Source organism: Mobula hypostoma, chromosome 14 (assembly GCF_963921235.1).
Source record: "Mobula hypostoma chromosome 14, sMobHyp1.1, whole genome shotgun sequence".
Lineage (NCBI taxonomy): Eukaryota > Metazoa > Chordata > Chondrichthyes > Myliobatiformes > Myliobatidae > Mobula > Mobula hypostoma.
Genome location: NC_086110.1, coordinates 64,799,030 through 64,815,470, shown reverse-complemented (window position 1 = coordinate 64,815,470; position 16,441 = coordinate 64,799,030).

Sequence of the window (16,441 nt, the reverse complement as noted above, 5' to 3'; positions counted from 1 at the left end):
TGAAGCCTAAAGGTCAATTGGAAGTCCAGTTTGTAATGTATTAAAAATGGTCAGTAATGTTTGATAAATATTAGAAATATATTGCAATACAGACTCAAGAGATATTGCAAATGCTGAAAATCTAGAGTAATAGTGTGCTGGAGGAGCTCAGCTAGTCAGGCAGCATCTATGAATAGGGATAAACAATCAAAATTTCAGGCTGAGACCTGTCATCAGGGCAGGACTTCATCAGCAATATATTGCTTGATTAAGCATTTTTGTCTGTTTACATAATCCAGTTACATACAAGACAACCGTGAATGGCATATGTCATTATGCCACCTCGTCAGATGTAAGCACCTCACTGAAAACAAAGGGGAAAAAAACTAAGTCTGCAAGTAGCCCAACTCCAATGCTTTTCTCCTGATTAGTTTCTGGACTTACAAAGCATAACATAGATGAAAAGTCAATTGTTGTCTTCTTAAAACAGGAGGGGATCTTAGACTGAAGCAAGATGTCAGCAAACACTCCAGCTAGCTCGCTTGCACAGGCCCGGAGAACCCGTCCCGGGACGCCATCTAGGCCTGTCGCCTTCCTTGGATTTATCTTCAGGAAGGCCCTTCTAACATCCTCCTCGGTGACGATGAATCTCGATGTCACCAGGTCCGGTTCATCCGGAGGGGGTGGGACGCTCCTCTTCTGTTTGAATCTTGCGTAGAATACATTAAGTTCGTCAGGAAGAGAAGTGCCACAGTTATTGATATTCCCAGCCTTTCCTTTGCACCCAGTGATCTCATTTAGACCCTGCCATAGTCTACTGGCATCTCTCTGGTTAGCCTGGGCTCCCAACTTGGCTCGATATTGCCTCTTGGCGCCCTTAATGGCTTTCCAGAGTTCACGCCTGGATTCCGTATAGCGACTGGTATCCCCGGACCTAAAAGCCGCAGCTCTAGCCTTTAAAAGGGGCTTGACCTCAATTCATCCAATGTTTCCGGTTAGGGAATACCCAGATCATCTTGCGAGCAACACAGTCCTCCGTACATTTCCAAATAAAGTCCATGACAGCTGAAGCATACTCAGAGGTTAGCTGTCGGGTCCTTGAATACTAACCAGTCCACTGATTCAAAGCAGTCACGGAGGACCTCATCCGTTTCCTCCATCCAAAGCGACACTACTTTTGACACCCCGACCTCCCGCTTCAGTTTCTGTTTGTAAGCCGGGAGGAGGAGTACGGCCTGATGGTCCGATTTTCCGAAGTGAGGTCTGGGACAGAACGGTAGGCATCCTTGACTGCTGTGTAGCGGTGGTCAAGTATACTCGGGCCTCTGGTGGGGCAGGAGAAATGTTGGTATAACTTTGGCAGCGCCTTTAAGGTTGGCCTAGTTAAAGTCCCCGGCTGTAATGAACAAAGCCTCCGGATACCTGGTCTCAAGTTCACTGATGTTTGCATAGAGTATGTTCAGAGCACACTCCACGTCCACCTGGGGGAGAATGTAGACCGCTGTCGGTATGACCGAGGTGAATTCCCATGGCAGATAGTAGGGACGACACTTCACCGACAGGTGTTCCAGATCTGGGCTGCAGGAGCTTGTCAGTGCCACTGTGTCCGAGCACCATGCAGTGTTGATCAGTAAGCAGACACCACCTCCCCTCGTCTTGCCCGAAGATGCCATGCAGTCCATCCGATGGATCGAAAATCCCTCCGGTCGGATGGCACAGTCGGGGGTGGCAGGGGAGCGCCAAGTCTCGGTGAAACAGAATACACAGCAGTTCTGTATCTCCCTGCAGTAGGTGAGTCTCCCTTTAAGATCATCCACCTTGTTCTCAATATACAAGTTTGCTGATGACACAACAATTGTAGGCCGTATCTCAGGTAATGATGAGTTTGAGTACAGAGAGGAAATTAAGAACCTGGTGGCATGGTGCGAAGACAATAACCTATCCCTCAACGTTAGCAAGACGAAGAAAGTGGTTGTTGACTTCAGGAGTAGTGGACCGCACGATCCAATTTACATCGGTTGTGCGCAAGTGGAACAGGTCAAAAGCCTTATGTTCCTCAGGGTCAATATCACAAATGACCTGACTTGGTCCAACCATGCAGAGTTCACTGTCAAAAAGGCCCACCAGCACCTTTACTTACTGAGAAAACTAAAGAAATTTGGCCTGTCCCCTAAAACCTTCACTAATTTTTATAGATGCACTGTAGAAAGCATTCTTCTAGGGTGCATCACAACCTGGTATGGAGGTTGTCCTGTCCAAGACCAAAAGAAGCTGCAGAAGATCGTGAACACAGCGCAGCACATTACACAAACCAATCTTCCATCGTTGGACTCACTTTACACCGCACGCTGTCAGAGCAGTGCTGCCAGGATAATCAAGGACACGACCCACCAAACCAACACACTTTTTGTCCCTCTTCCCTCCGGGAGAAGGCTCGGGAGCTTGAAGACTCGTATGGCCAGATTTGGGACAGCTTCTTTCCAACTGTGATAAGACTGCTGAACAGATCCTGACCCAGATCTGGGCCGAATCTGCCTCTCGTTTTTTTTGCACTACCTTACTTTCCATTTTTCTACTTTGTATTTATGATTTATAATTTAAATGTTTAATATTTACTAATTTTTTTCTATTTTTAATATTTAATATCTGTATTCCAGGGAGCAGGAAGTGCAGAATCAAATATCGCTGTGATGATTGTACGTTCTAGTATCAATTGTTTGGCGACAATAAAGTATAAAGTAAAGTCAGTCCAAAATTTGAGGCCCAATAATGAGAGGCCTGAGTCTGCAAATCCATGAATCCACTGGAATCTGGTGTTTGAAGACGGCCTGGCTTGGGGCGAGAGTAATGTGTACGGGCATGAGTGGATGGGTGGTGATGAGGGAGGGAGGGATAGAGCTTCTTGCTTTGCTGCTTGTATGTTGTTTTCACAAATAAGAGAAAATCTGCAAATGCTGGAAATCCAAACAACTCGCACAAAACTTCGAGTCGTCGTATTTTGTGTATGTTCTGTTTCACAAGATCACAAGACAAAGGAGCAGAAGCAGGCTATTTGGCCCATCGAGTCTGCTCCACCACTCCACCATGAGCTAAACTATTCTTCCATCTAGTTCCAATTTCTGGCTTCTTCCCCATATCCCTTGATACCCTGACTAATTAGATACCTATCAATCTCCTCCTTTAAAACCATCAATGATCGGGCCTCCACAGCTGTATGTGGCAATGAATTCCATAAATCTATGACCCTCTGGCTAAAAAAATTTCTCCTCATCTTTGTTTTAAATGGGTACCCTCTAATTCTAAGACTGTGGCCTCTTGTCCTGGACTCACCCACCGAGGGAAACAGCCTTTCTACATCTACTCTGTCCAACTCTTTCAACATTCAAAATGTTTCTGTGAGATCCCCTCTCATTCTTCTATACTCTAATGAATACAGTCCAAGAGCCAACAAACACTCCTCATATGTTAGCCCCTGCATTCCAGGAATCATCCTGGTAAATCTTCTCTGAACTCTCTCCAACATCAGAACATCCCTAAAATAGGGGGCCTAAAACTGCGGCCTCACCAGTGCCCCATAGAGCCTCATCAACACCTCCTTACTTTTATACACTATTCCTCTTGAAATGAATGCCAACATAGCATTCACTTTCCTTACTGTCAATCCGACCTGGTGGTTAACCTTTAGGGTATCCTGCAGGAGGATTCCCAAATCCATTTGTGCTTCCAATTTTTGAATTTTCTCCCCACCTGAATAATAATCCACCCGATTATTTCTTCTAAAATGTACAACCGTATATTTCTCAACATTGTATCTCCTCTGCCATTTCTTTGCCCACTCTCCTAAACTGTCCAAGACTCTCTGCAACCTTTCCGTTTCTTCAACACTTACTGCTCCACCTATCTCGGTGTCATCCACAAATTTAGCCACAAAACCATTTAATCCATAATCGAAATCATCGATATACATTGTAAAAAGTGGCGACAACAACGACCCCTGCAGAACACCACTAGTAACCGGCAACCAATCAGAATAGGATCTCTTTATTCCTACCCTTTGCTTTCTGCCTATCAGCCAATGCTCCACCCATTCCAATATCTTTCCTGTAATTCCATGAGCTCTCATTTTATTAAGCAGCCTCATATGCGGCACCTTATCGAAGGCCTTTTGAAAATCCAAATACACAACATCCACAGCCTCTTCTTTATCAATCTTACTTAGTCATAGTCATACTTTATTGATCCCGGGGGAAATTGGTTAAATTTAAAATTACCTCAAAAAATTCCAATAGGTTGGTGAGGCAGGATCTTCCCTTCATGAAACTATGCTGGCTTGGGCCTATCTTGTCATTCACCTTGAGGCATTTCATAACCTCTTCCTTGAGGATCGACTCCAATAACTTTCCAACTACCGATGTCAGACTAATAGACCTGTAATTTTTTTTTTTGCTGCCTCCCTCCTTTCTTAAACAGTGGAACTACATTTGTGACTTTCCAGTCCTTCGGAACCATGCCAGAGTCTACTGAATCCTGGAAGATCATTTCCAATGCCTCCACAATCTCCAAATCCACCTCCTTCAGAACCCGTGGGTGCACCTCATCCGGTCCAGGAGACATTGTGGTGATGGCCACAATGTCTTATCTTTTAACCTGTAGCTGTACAAGGTCATCCACTTCATTTCTAATGCTGCATGCATTTTAGTACAGTACATTTACATCAGTATCTGTTACCAATTTTGCTATATTTCTAACACACAGTAAATTATCCTGTCTATTCACCTGCCTGTCCTTCTTGCCATCTTTGCTGCACAGTATCTTTGACTTATTTCTATTTTCCTCTTCCTCAACCCTAACACCCTGGTTTCCTTCTCCCTGCCAACTTAGTTTAAACCCTCCCTAACAGCTATATTAAATAATCCCGCCAGGATACTAGTACCCTTTGAGTTCAGGTGTAACCCAACGCTTTTGTACAAGTCATACCTCCCCCAAAATAGATCCCAATGATCCAAGAATTTGAAGCCCTGCCCCCTGCACCAGTTACTTAGCCACACATTCATCCGCTTAATTCTGCTATTCTTACCTTCATTAGCGCGTGGCTCAGGCAGTAATCCTGAGATTATTACTCCGGAGGTCTGGCTTTTCTATTTTCTTCCTAGCTCCCAGTAATCTTCCTTCACCTGCTCTCTTTTACTGTCTATGTCATTGGTACCAACATGTACCGAGACTTCTGGCCTCAGAATACTCTGGACCCGATCTGAGACATCCCGTACCCTGGCACCAGGGAGGCAACATACCATCCGGGTATCCTTGTCCAGCTCACAGAATCTCTTGTCCGAACCCCTCACTATGAAATCCCCTATAACTACTGCATCTCTCTTTGCTGTCTTGATCACGGCACTGGGCAGAGTGCCAGAGTCCCATTCGCTGTGGTCTTCCTCTGTTAGGTCAACCTCTCTAGGTATTATCAATCACCTCCTCACTTCCCCTAATTAGCTGAAGGTCATCAAGTCGCAGCTCCAGATCCCTAACATGGCCCTTAAGGAGCCTCATCTCAATGCACCTGGTTCTGTTGTGTTCTGTGTTGTTTTGCAGAACATTGTGGACATGATGCAGCTGTTTCTAGGTGCCAACATTTCTGATAATCTATCTTGGGCATAACATATCAAAGTAGTTACAAAGGAGGCAAGACAGCATCTATATTTCATCAGGAATTTGAGGAGATTTGGTTTGTCACCAAAGTGTCATAATGGGGGCATTGGGAACAGATCCAAATGCAGGACACAGACACTGACAGATGTGGGACATGGGACATGGAACTAGGAACTAGGAACCTGGGCTCCGAGCCAGAGACTGAACAAGGACCCAGAGGCTGGGTCTTGCCTCAGGCTCAGGCCTCAGAACCAGGCAAGGACAGGACATGACTGGGGTCTTGAGTCTTGGGGTCTTGACAGGGCAAGGGTACTTCAAAGCAACTCCTGGGCAGGACACAGGACTCAGGACTCTACCCAATGGAGGCAAGGGACAGGACCAACTGCAGGGTAGTGGCAAACAGCCTGGCTTACCCCACAGAGGCAAGGGACTACAGGATAGGATGTGACTGGGGGCTTGGGGGCCAGATGAGAACTTGACAGGGCAAGGGCACTTCAAGGCAACTCCTGGGCAGGACACAGGACTCAGGACTCTACCCAATGGAGGCAAGAGACAGGAAGGGACAGAACCAACTGCAGGGTAATGGCAAACAGCCTGGCTTCCCCAACAGAGGCAAGGGACAGAAAGGGAGCTAGGTCCAGGGTGACTCCAAGACTCAAGGCAGCCAGTAACCTCAGCAGTCTACAGAACAGCCAAATCCATATCTCAATGACTACACTAACCTTCCACCAGTGGGTTGCTCCAAGGCGAGACTGACAAGGTACAAGCAAGGGTCAGAGGCAAGGCAACAGAAGGCAGGGAAGGGATTCAGACAGGAACAATCCAGCAACCAAGCCCTGCTCTCTGGAGGTATTTATGAGTCTTCCCAAACTAGAATCATGTGCCTCAATTAGAGTGCTCAACAGAAACAGGGTAAACCAGAAAACCTGGAACAAGGGTCAATGGACCGGACCGTGAACCGAAATGCGGACTTTACGGACTGGACCATGACACAAAGACGCTTGCAAATTTCTACAGATTGTGGAGAGCATTCTGACTGGCTGCATCATTGTTTAGTATGTGGGTGTGGGGACACTGCACAGGATCAAAATAAGCTGCTGAAGGTTGTAAACTCAGTTAGCTCCATCATGGGCACGAGCCTCCCCAGCATCCAGGACTTGTTCAAGGAGCAATGCCTCAAAAAGATGACATCCATCATTAAGGCCCCCCATCACCCAGGACATGCCCTCTTTATACTGCTGCCATCAGAGAGGAGGTACAAGAACGTGAAGGTACACATTCAGTGATTCAGGAACAGCTTCTTTTCCTATGCCATCAGATTTCTGAATGGACTTTTAACTCTACCTCACTACTTCTTTTGCACTACTGATTTAATAATACAGTATGGTGTGACTCCTCCACCCTGTTAGAATGGGAATGGGAATCAGAATTAAAATGTTTTGCCATCAGAATATTTTGCTTTTAGCAGATGGAGCAGAGGTGCTCAACAAAGCAGTTCCCCAATTTGCGACAGGTCTCATCAATGTAGAGGAGGCCGCATTGGGAGTACAGGACACAATATACAATTCTCAGGTGAAGTAGTACGACTGTTCGGGTCCCTGAATAGAGGTGAGGGAGGAGGTGAATGGGCAGGTGTAGCACATAGGCTGCTTGCAGAAATAGTACTTTTTACAGAAAGATTATAGGCTCATAAGTACAGACAATTACTGTATAATAAAATTATATCACACTATGAAAAAAGACTGTACAAAAGCAAGATCCTAGTGTAAAAAGGCAACAAAGATACAATCAAAGACAAACCAGAGCAGAAACAGCATCAGAATCAGGTTTAATATCTTTGGCTTATGTTGTAAAATTTTATAACTTAGCGGCAGCAATACAATGCAATAAATGATAACATAGAAAAAAGTAAATCAGTTCAGTAAGTATATAAAATAGTTAAATCAAAGCCAAGTCCATTGTAGTGCTGAGACAAAGGATTGCTATCAATCCATTGAATGACAGAATTCACTCTGATGGTGAAATGATCTATCCTGCTTCTTATTTTCTTAACTAAGGAGAACCTATTTCCTCAGGTAACTGGTCATTGATTTAACAATACTAGTCGATAGTAGCAGAGTGGCTAAAATGAGACACAAGAGATTTTGCAGATGCTGGAAATCTGAAGCAACAACTACAAATGTTACAGCAGCTCAGCGGGGCAGACAGCATCTATAGAGGAAAATGAATGAACAGCCGATCTTTTTGGGCAAAGACCTTTCATCATGACTGGAAGGAAAGTGGACAGAGACAAAGTAAATTAACAGAGGTTAAATTACTGTTTTAGGAGGTACTAATTACTGTATTAATGATATTGCATCATGGTTTCAAATTCCATCATGGCTACTGGAGAATCCAAATTCAAGTATTGAAAATGGAATATTTTAACAAAACTTACAAGTATGAAAACATGGCACTGTTTTAAAACCCCATTTTTCCTTACCTGGTCTGATCTGATCAATGATATTTGGTAGCTGAAGATGAATATCAGCAGTATCAACACTAGGTATATTTATACTATCTGCTTACCTACTAATCATCCTTTCTCAATAAATAGAAAGACCTTCATTTCTATAGTAGTCTTCCCATTCCTTTCAAAGCATCCTGATCTGATTTACAATCAGTAAGGTATTTGCAGTTTAATTGCTGTTACCTTGCTATTCCTCATTTTGTATTATCTACCTATCTATTTATCTTTTGCTCTATCTACCTATCTATCTATCAACCTACCTATCTATCCATTGTAGTGTATAGTAATTTTTATGTGTTGAACTGTGCTGCTGCCACACGACAAATTTCATGACATCAATTCAGTGGCCACTTTATCAGGTTCAGGAGTGAATCCTGGTGTGGTCTTCTGCTGCTATTAACCGTCCACTTCAAGGTTCAACATGTTGTGCATTCAGAGATGACCTTCTGCAGACCACTGTTGTAACCCATAGTTATCTGAGTTACAGTTGCCTTCCTGTCAGCTTGAACCAGACTGATCATTCTTCTCTGACCTCTTTCATTAACAAGGCTTTTTTGCCCACTGAATTGGATTTTTATTTTTGCTTTTGCACCACTCTGTGTAGTGATTCCCAACATGGGGTCCACAGACCCCTTGCTTAATGGTATTGATCCATAGCATAAAACATGTCGGAAACCCCTTCTCTCGAAAAAATGTCAGGAGATCAGCAGTTTCTGTGATAATCAAACCACCCCATCTGGCACCAACAAACATTTCACCACGTCAAAGTCACTTAGATCACGTTTTCTCCCCAATTCTGATGTTTGGTCTGAACAAGAACTGGACCGCTTGACCATGTCTGCATGTTTTCATGCATTGAGTTGCCGTCGCATGCTTGGCTGACATTTTCATTAACGAGCAGTTGTATAGGTGTATCTTATGAAGTGTCTACTGAGTGCATATATACTTCTCATTGAAATTCATAGATTTTATGTATTGCACTGTACTAGATCTAGTGCAAAGCAACAAATTTCATAACAATAAACATGATTCTGATTTTGTGTAAATGTAGGAAACCTGGCTGCAATTCTTTGAATCACAAGCTCCTACAGTTAAATGATAATGATCAGATCATCTGATTTTTTATAATTTGAGTAAATAAATAATTCTTGATTTGTGGGTCCACGAGGAGTAACAGACATGTCTTTCTTTGATGTGGTGCCATGGGATTTTCAAATTCCACATGAGAGAGTAGAGTTCTACAGTTATAGAGTTATACTGCACAGATTCAACACTTCCTCGGTATAACATGGGAGCTGCAGTTAGAATTTTATCCTCAAGTCTCTACGATGTTAAGGACCTAACTCAGAGACAGATTGAGAGACGGAATGCCTCAGAGGCAGATCCACTACACTAGCACAGTGATGTGTACCTGTACTGGGGAATGGATGCAAACCAAATTTATGTAGGCCAAGTCCAGTTGATGTTATCACGTTCAACTTCAAGTGTAATTATTATTCAACCATACATTAATATAGTCACAAAAAATCAGTATTCCTCCGGGGCCAAGGTATAAAACACATTACCAACAGCACACAACACACAACACATAGCACAAATAGTACGTATGGTTACAATTTCAGGAAAAAAAAGCATACAGTCACCAAAAGAAGAAAAATCACCCAAGTTCCTGTGTGGCATGATAGATTTGTCCTGGTCCAGCTTGTTCTTCTACCGAATGAACTCCGGAGGGCAGCACTGCCTCATCCTTTCCTCCCTTGGGTGACTGACACAGGTGACCCCGCAACCTTGGCCTAGGTCTAGTTCTCACCGCAACTGAGCCAATGCAGCTCCCCCACCATTGGTCTCGCCCATGAACCAGTGAACTGGACTTGGTCGTATTCTATGCTACCAATGTCCAACAGGGTCTTGCATTCCAAATAACAAGGCCCAAGACAATCACTCTCACTGCACATCTTCTGCTCAACTGTATGCAAGAAGTCCTCCAGCAACTTGTTTTCCCTCCATATTCCAGCATCTGCAGCCTCTTATGTCTCCGGTTCTACACTCCAGTAATGACAGAGTTACATGGAGCTATGCCACAATGTAAATACCATGTGGCTTTTGAAGACTGAAGAATAATTTCCAACCCACTGTTAAAAGATTGTTGAGCAGACCTCTTGTACAAAAAGATGGGCTCTTGATCTCACAATCTTCCTTGTCATGTCCTGGCACCTTCAGATGAACCAATTTATGAACTATCATGAGCTATGTAAAAGCTAGAGAAGATACTCCATCAAAATCTCGAACAGTATCAGCTTAACACACAAAATGCTGGAACAACTCAGCAGGACAGGCAGCATCTATGGAGAGGAAAAAAACAGTCAATGTTCTGGGCCAATGAAGGGTCACAACCTGAAACACCAACTGTTAATTCCTTTCCATAGATGTTGCATAGCCAGCTGGTTGTGTAGTGGCATCCACACTGGACTGCAGGGCGAGTGATCCCAGATTCAAATCCAGCCGGCTCTTTGCCAGCTTTCCATCTGAGCTAGCAACTTGTAAAATAGACAACCACTAAAGAAATGGTAAGGTTGCTGCCCGATGTACCTGTGAGGTGTGGGAGGGTACAATATATAATTCTATGTCTTCTGTGTTTCTATAATATAGATGCTGCATGATCTGCTGGGTTCCTCCAGAATTTTGTGTGTACGTGGCACTGGATTTCCAGCAACTTCAGAATCTTGTGTTTCGAAAAGTATCGGCTTGACAGTCAAGCAACACACATCAAAGTTGCTGGTGAATGCAGCAGGCCAGGCAGCATCTCTAGGAAGAGGTAAAGTCGACGTTTCGGGCCAAGACCCTTCATCAGGACTACTACTCTCTCATGTGTCCTGATGAAGGGTCTCGGCCTGAAATGTCGACTGTACCTCTTCCTAGAGATGTTGCCTGGCCTGCTGCGTTCACCAGCAACTTTGATGTGTGTTGCTTGAATTTCCAGCATATGCAGAATTCCTTGTGTTTGCGGGCTTGACAGTCACTTAGTCATCTTGTGTCTACTTAGTACTGCATTAATATTGATAATGATTTACTATCATCACATGTACCAAGAAACAGTAAAGGCTTTTGTATCTACAGTTTGGTGGGGGAGGGGAAAAGAGAGGTTTTTTTAAAAAAAATGTATACAGTCTAAATGGAGGAAGTAACCCATGAGACACTTAACAAACAAGAAAAAAAATCTGCAGATGCTGAAAGTCCAAGCAACAAACACAAAATGCTGGAGGAACTCAGCAGACCGGGCAGCATCTATGGTAAAAAGGTACAGTCGACGTTTTGGGCTGAGACCCTTCGGTAGGACTGGAGAAAAAAAGATGAGGAGTAGATTTAAAAGGCGGGGGCGGGGGGGAGAGAGCAACACAAGGTGATACAGTAGGTGTAACCAAGAGGGGGAGGGGTGAAGTAAATAGCTGGGAAGTTGATTGGTGAAAGAGGTACAGAGCTGGAGAAGGGGGAATCCAGTGGAAGAGAACAGAAGGCCATGGAAGAAAGAAAAGGGGGGAGGAGCACCAGAGGGAGTCAATGGGCAGGCAAGTAGTTGAGGTGAGAGAAGAAAATGGGGATGGGGAAATGGTGAAGGAGAGGTGAGGGGCCATTACTGGAAGTTTGAGAAATTAACATTCATGCCATCATGTTGGAGGCTACCCAGACAGAATATTGTTCCTCCAACTTGAGTGTGTGAGCGTGGCCTCATCACAGCAGTAGAGGAGGCCATCATTGGACGTATCGGCACGCCTTCAGGTTGGAAGCCAGGGGCCACCCATTTTAATTCCACATCCAATTCCCATTCTGATATGGAGTAGCGATGTGCTACACACAGAGCTAGAAACAGCAACACGCAGTCTGTAAGTTGCACTCGAGACTAGTTTATTCAAACATAGCGGCACTGGCTTTTACACAGTTCCGTTCCTGCCCTCTCCGGGCGGAAATGACGTCAGAGGTGCATTACAAAAGTCTCTCCCTTCACACGGGCTTTCTCCCCTTGCTGGTGAAGAAGAACGCCCAGCGCCATTTTGAGGTTGGCCTCTCTGTCGACGCGTGCGCCATTTTGTGAGCAAGTTCACCTGCATAGAAAGTGGGTCGCCACAATGGCAATAAATAACAATAATAAATAAAATTAAATAGCAATAAATAACTGGAATTTGAAATAACAAGATAAAGAGAGATTATTAATGTGAGATCATTGGTTGTGGGAACATGTCAATGGATGAGAAAGTGAGTGCAGTTATAACCTTTTGTTCAAGACTCTGATGGTTGTGGGGTAGTAACTGTTCTTGAACCTGGTGGTGTGAGTCTTGAGGCCTTTATACTTTCTACATGATGGCAGCAGCAAGAAAAGAGCACGGCCTGGGTGGTGAGGATCTCTAATGATGGATATTGCTTTCCTACGACAGTGTGTCATGTAGATTTGCTCAATAATCTGGAGGGCTTTACCCGTGATGGACTAGGCTGAATCCATTACCTTTTTGTAAGATTATCCTTTCAAAGGCATTGGTGTTTCCATACCAGTGGTGATACAGCCAGTCAATACAGTCTCCACTAAACACCTACAGAAGTTTGTCAAAGTTTTTGATGTCATGCCAGTAGAGCTACTAGGACTTGATGTTTCAATCCCTATGGTAAATTGGCACTCTCGATGTTGGCAGTGGGTTTGGAGTGGTGACAAGGAGGGAGGGTAGGCACATCATCGGGGTCATCAAGTGGGCACCCTCCTTCTTTGATGTTTCGTTGATAAGCCCATGATGCCTCCAGAGGGCTCAACGGTGCTACCTGGCGTCCCAGATACACCCCGCTCAGTTCCATACCCTCCTGTCTTCATCTTGCAGCCCAGTTGTTGTCTTTCCTTTTAATCCAAATCCAATTGCTGCTTTCTTCTGCTGCATTTGACAAGGACTTGATTGCTTGTTGGAGAGAGTGACTCCTCACTCCCATCTTCTTCAATAGACTGGTCGTAGATGTAGCAACGAATCCCCTGCATCCCACTTCTACAGGGAAAATCTTGGTCTTCGAGCCATTCTGGGCAGCTTCAGTTGCCAGTTCAGAGCACTTGGTCTTTTTCCTCTCATGAGTTTCTTCGACACCATCTTCCCAAATCTCCACAGACTCCTAAGGAAGTAGAGGTGTTGTTGTGCTCTCTTTGCAATTGCATCGACATGCTGGGTCCAGGACCGATCCACTGAAATAGTAACACCCAGGAATTTAAAGTTGCTAACCCTCACCCCCTCTGATCCTCCAATAAGGACTGACTCATGGACCTGTGGTTTTGCTCTCCTCTAGTCTACAATTAGTTCCTTAGTTGAGCTCCTAGTAGGGTCACCCATGGTGGTAAGAATAAGGAGAAGGTTCAGGACAAAGAGCTATCCAACCAAGACATCAACGGTGGAACTGGCCGAAAATAATTTGCAATGGCAGTGAAGGCAGAGGAAGGCAGCAGCAATGAAGGGTCTCCTGTCATCTTGCACTCCGTACCTCTCAACCCTGGCCCCGATCTGTCAAGGACCATGTGGTGGCTGCCCATGTATCAGCCTCCCCACATTAAACAAAGTCACGCACAGGCGTTCTCCATTAAGGAAATCTAGCCTTTACAACGCCTGAGGAGAGCATCATTATCGACTTGAGTCATCGCACTACTCACCTTTCTGCAGAGACTATGTTGTAAAGAATACAAAGAGATTGTTGATGACTCTATTCCACATATCAAAGGGTCAGTGGGTTTAAAACAGGCCATGCAAAGAATCCTTGGAAGAAAGCATTAGCGAAGTTAATGGCTGAAAACCTGTCATCAGTGGGACTTGGAAGACACAGGGAGACCTGAGATTATCACAAGTTTTGATATTGGCCTTTGACCTTGACTTGTTAACTGTCTCTTCGGGTCAGACTGCAGCTGTGCTGGCCTAGATATTTCTCTCCTGGGAATTTACAGAGTAACAGCAGGCTACTATTATGTGACATTCCATGAACTTGCACAGAGCATCCATTTACTACAAACTCAATTTCACAGCAAAGGCAATTTTGTTTTGAAGCTATGACACACGTCAAGTGTGAAAGTGCAACTGAAGCAGAAGTTGGAATTAGACCAAACTACTCTGTACACCTTGAGAAATGTGATACACCTCTCAAAATATTAAGGAACTTGTATTCAGTGTATTATGAATGATTTCCTTTGATAAGCCAAGAGCTACCATCTATTTAGTGATAATTCAATGCGAGCATTTGTTAAGCCATAGTTTTAAAGATTCAAAGATTCCAAGGACATTTATTATGAAAAGATGTATGCAGTATACAACCCTAAGATTCTTCTTCTCACAGACAGCCTTGAAACAAAGAAGCACCATGGAACCCATTCGAAGAAAACATTAAACACCAAATGTGCAAAAAAAAAGATCAAATCATGCAAATGGTAAAAAACGAGTGAAAAACACAGAATGTGAAACATCGAAGCACAGAGTAATTGATCCAGCCTATAAATGTTCAGTTTAGTTCAAATCAGTTCAATTTAATGCTGTGTCGTTCATTGGCTGCAGGCCGCAGAGTGTCCGCCCAATCAATGTCACACAAAATAGCAATAAAGAAAAGAATAACTATAAACCAGAAACACGTGCAACATGAACTGCAGAGTCCAATCCACAAACTGTGTTGATAAAACCTTTCCTAAAACCCAAGACTCTGGCACCATCCTTCAGGACCATTGAGCGGGAGAGATAGAGGGACCAGTTAAATGCTGGTACCTTCCACCAGGACCAGCGAACGAAAGACCGGTGAAACGCAGGCACCTTCCTCTGGAAGCAGTGCGTTAGAGGGAGAAAGAGACCAGTTAAATGCACGCAGATGGAACTGAACACCCACTCGCCTTCCGCTCTTGTCCTTGTTGATTTCAATCTCGCGCGACGCTTTAATCAGCAAGATCCATGCTTCTTGGCCTCCAAGGCGCACAGTCTGTTTGAAACCTCCTTGCACTCCCTCAAAGACAGCAAGGTGCCAATTTGCTCAATGTCTGAAAAACACCATCAAAATGTAAATCAGAAGTTCCAATCAAACACAACTTAGCCCCAGAAACTTATTTGAAAGAAGAGGGAGTAAAAGAATCAGTTTTGTCACCTATTCTGGGAATCAGTACTTTCAAGATGATATTCAGGTGTTGAGGGAGGGTGCAAAGAAAATCCACCAGAATAACACTAGGACTGAGAGATCAGCAAACAATCAGCTGGAGGAACTCAAAAGGTTGGGCAGCCTTGTGGAGGGACAGGAAATGTCGATGTTTCAGACCAAAATCCTTCATCAGGACTGAGAGTGGAGAAGCGAAGGGCAGTATAAAGAGGTGAGTGGGACTGGTGAGACAAGAATCCAAGGTGTTTGGTGGACTGAGGAAGGTTGTGTGAGACAGAGGCAGGTGACAAGACAAAGAGTGAGCAGACTGGCATAGTGCATATTCTTCTGGAGATCCATATTCCCACATGCTTCTTTTTCTCCTTTGTTGTCTCTCTTCTCCTTCTCACTCATTCTATCATCTTTTCTCTTTCTCTCTCTTTCTGATTACTTCTCTTCCCCTGCATTTCTTCTTCTATCTCCCTCCTTCCCTCTCTCTTTCTCATCCTTTCCCCCTTTCCAGTCCCCTTCTCATTCCTCTGTCTTCCCTGTATTTTCCTTCTCTTCCTCCTTTTCTTTCTCCCTTTCCCCTTTTCCCTGTTGTGCTCTCTCACTTCCCTATTTCCTGGTTGGGTAATTTGGCCCAGTAACTCTATGTCTATGCCCGCTCCCAGAACATTCCTGTAATTCCCATTTCCCCATTTATTTCCCTGTAACCTATTTTCTGTCACGTGCTCATCGTTCCTTCTGATTTTTCTGCTATCCACCTCTCTGAGAGATAGTTTACTGACCAATTAAACTACCAACCAGCATGCATTAAGAATGCAGGAGGAAACCAGAGATCCCATAGGAAACCCTCGTGGGTGCTGAGGGAATGTACACATTTACACAAAAACAGCACTGGATGAAAGGATTGAATGTTGGTCACTAGAGCCTTATAGCAGCAGAACCAATCACTGTGCTGTCGAATTTCATGGTGTTCCCTGATCTCAGTAGCATTCTGGAGTGATGTGAGGTGTGTTAGGACTAATATAAGAGATGTAAATACAAGGGATTCTGCAGAAACTGGTAATCCAGAGCAAAAAACACAAACTGCTGGAGGAACTGAACAGGTTAGCGAATATCTATGAAGAGCAATAATAGTTATCATTTTGGGCCAAGGAAATGAGGGATGTACCTTAAGAA